The following is a 3,499-nucleotide window of genomic DNA, read 5'->3' on the forward strand; positions in this document are numbered from 1 at the left end:
TGGTACCAGAGGGTGGAGGCCAAACAAAAAAAAATTCTTGATCACAATATCAGAAACCTCAAAGCCCAAATTATGTAGTCTTCTTAGAGCTTAAAACAATGCTGTTTATTTGATTTCAGCTCCATTATGGTTTTAAAATTGATCATGAAAGGACTATGACCGCCCCGTAAGTGTGATTCTATGAGTACATTAAACTTTCTGCAACTCCTCTAAAAATTGTACAGAATTCCACGACACCGGGGTATTTGTTGAATGGGCCGCACAGCAGCGTTTTCTGTGATGATGCAAATGACCTGCACCTGCGCCATCCAATAAGGTGCGCGCCAGCCTCAGGCTGCTACTGGGCACTTGGAATGCGATTTGTATGACTGAGGAACCGGCTTTTTTAATTCTGGTGTGACTGTAATTGATTTGCATGTAAATGTAAATAGCCAAACGTGATTATTAGCTGTTGTATCGGATTGTGAAGTTCTAACCACTGCAGAAATGACCGATACTGGGGTTGGAAGAATACACAGCCACAGTAACGCCCAAGAAGTGTGTAGTTAGGATTCTTAAGCACACACTATGGGTATGGCACTCTTTTAAACAGTTTACACATTGCATCTCAACAACATATGAGAAAAAGCTTTATCTTTGTTTTCCTGATGAGGAACTTTATAACAGAGGGGTAGGTCGCCCCCAGGGATCTGTGGGCCCTCTGCCTCAGCTGGTAGTTTGGGTTCCTTCTCAGCAAGTATTGTTTCAATGTGTATTCCTTGTTTCTTTAGAAAGGGATTGAGTCGGGGGTTGGAAGGGGCAGAGAAGGATGTCCGAGGCTGTCTCCGGTCCACTTTGCAGACAAGGGTCTTCTTTAGTGCCCAGCTCTTGTTCTCTAAGCAGCTACCCCTCTAAGTATGCTCCCTAACCAGACAGAATTCCTTCCCAGGGCCGTTTCTGGCAAGTACAATTTCCTCCAACTCACTACACGTACAGCGTTGTTCTAACATGCTCTGTGGATCAGCTCTGCCAGCGCGCACGGCCAGAGTTCCGTTGTAGCCAGAGGGTGGCAAGGCCTCATCCTACTCCCGAGGATGTCCACCTTGTAACGCCCAGAACCATAAATCTGTCACTGTATGTGGCAAAAGCACCTGTGAGTCTGGGACTAAGTTAAAGATTTTGAGCTCGGTAGATTATGCTGGGTTGCATCTCTGGGCTGGCTGTCACCACAGAGAACCTTGTGAGAGAGAGGACGGGGTCAGAGCTGAGAAAGCAAGGTGATAACGGAAGAGAGAGACGAGAGAAGACGCCATCCTGGTGGCTTCGAAGACAGAGGAAGGGTCCACGAGACAAGGAGTGTAGTTTGAGTCAAGAAGCCAGAGAAGGCAAAGAAACAGATGCTCCCTGAAATCCTATAGACCCATTTTGGACTTTTCACTTGTGGTCATAAATCTGCGTTAAGTAACCTGTTGTGGCAACAATAGGAAACTAGCTTCTTAGAGAGGGAGACCTTGGAAGAGTCTTACAGAACCGATGGGTAGCCTCAGATAAAGGAAGGGTGTTCCCATGGAGCCGGCATGTTCAAAGGCACAAAGCTCCAAAAAGGCGTTGCATGCATTGGAACCATGCGTATCTGAGGTATCCCACTGCTTAGATGCGTTTCAGGGGAATAAGAGGCCGCACCCTGGTGCCACTGCTGGAACTCGGTGGTACGGGGCCGGGAGCCTTCTGGGTGCACCGCTGACCACAGGCATTATGAGCCCCGTGCCCGGGCCAGGCTTTCTCTTCTGGGCCCCATGTGGACCTCCGGGGTCTCCTATGGTGTTGCTCTATGTATTTCCATTCTCACAGAGATCAAGGGAAAAACCTATAAATATTTGCTACAGGGAAGGATGAAGGATCAGAGTGAAGGTAACCATTAAAAGTAAGAAAACAACTTGAAAGAGAGAAAGCTACTTGTATTACCTCAGATAGAAGTTTTTGCTGGCATTAGGACATGGATGAGGAGACAGATAATTATCAGTTTTAGCGCAAAGTCTCCTAAAGGAAATCTTTTTGAACCTTATAATGCATGTTATGCTTTTAGCACATTTATAAATATTTTATAGCAGCCCTGGCTGGTGTGGCTCAGTGGATTGTGTGCTGGCCTGCAAACCAAAGGGTCCCTGGTTTGATTCCCAGTCAGGGTAGATGCCTGGGTTGCTGGCCATGTACCCAGTTGGGGGCACTGGATAGGCCACCACACATCGATGTTTCTTTCCCTCTCTTTCTTCCTCTCTTCCTCTCTCTCTAGAAATAAATAAAATCTTTAAAAAATATTTTATAGCAGAATGTTGAAGAGTAAAATTAGTTGAGATTTCTTCTTAAGGTCAAGCTCTTTTCCTTTTGGGAAACTTTTTTGATAAGCCAGTTCTCTGCGGGGGAGAAGCTAGTTCTGAAACCTGAATGCATACACCCCAAGTTTTCAGAAGCATTTGCAGGGGCTCACGATGAGGGGAGAAGAGGAGCAGCGAGGAGGCTGAGAGGAAATTCACTCTGCATGGGGCTGATCCAGGACATCACCAGGAAAGACTCCAAACGCCATGGAGTACCTGGCAGGTTTATTGTCGCACCTGGCGAACACACAAGCTCATGTCTGGGATGCTACAGTGGAGGGACAGAGAGCAGTCACAGAGACAAGCACAACAGGCCCCATGGACAGGTTTTCACAACGTGTTCTGTTTTTACACTTGATTTCTCTCTGTTACGCTTTGAATCTGCACCCATAACACAAACCAGTTTCTTCAGAGTTCCTAGGGTGTTGGTTGGTAAATGAGACAGGCCAGAGTGAGGTGAGTGAGGGGTGGGGGAGTGAAGCAATTACCTAGCACATACCATTTAACGACTACCAAAGTATCAGTCGTCAGGGTACAGGATATGTGAGTACGACATCTTTCAATTAGCAATAACCGTGCCTTGGACAAACCTCATTGGCTACGATACTGCCGCTGTGCAAAGCTTAAGTACAACATTTTTAAAAATTGAAATCAATGTGGAAAATAAAAAAAAGCACGCTGCCATGCTGGAGCCTAAGGCAAAATGAACAATGAGTAACACCGATCCTGTCTTTTTAAATTTTAAATGTTTGACATTTTTGTCACCACGGATTGTGCGTTGGCTTTGATTTGAAAAAATATTCCAATAATATACGATTTATCTTGACAGTTGAGTTTTTTGGCACCTCTTTGCATGGATACTGGATGGCCAACAGCAAGCTGGGAGACAAGGAGATCGGGAAAGATAAGAGGGAACTTTATTTAAATATTAACGACATAGACTAGGTTGGAAGTGATACTATTAGCCTCCTGTAGTGTGGAGAACAAGGCGCAGGGTGGTTAGATGTCTCACGTGACAGCTCAGAGCCAGAACAATGCCTTCTGATTCCTAGGTCTATATTCTTAGCACAGTTGATTTCCTGGCTGAGATCTGTGATTTCCTGCTCTCTTCCTTTTATTTATCTTCTTGTCTATTTCAGGGATTT

General features: G+C 45.4%; 1 pseudogene; it reads right to left on the bottom strand.

The window, feature by feature from the left end:
• Window positions 1-2,852: 2,852 nt before the first annotated feature.
• Window positions 2,853-2,978, bottom strand: LOC114510518 (annotated as a pseudogene).
• Between the last annotated feature and the right edge of the window lie 521 nt (window positions 2,979-3,499).

Source organism: Phyllostomus discolor, chromosome 13 (assembly GCF_004126475.2).
Source record: "Phyllostomus discolor isolate MPI-MPIP mPhyDis1 chromosome 13, mPhyDis1.pri.v3, whole genome shotgun sequence".
Lineage (NCBI taxonomy): Eukaryota > Metazoa > Chordata > Mammalia > Chiroptera > Phyllostomidae > Phyllostomus > Phyllostomus discolor.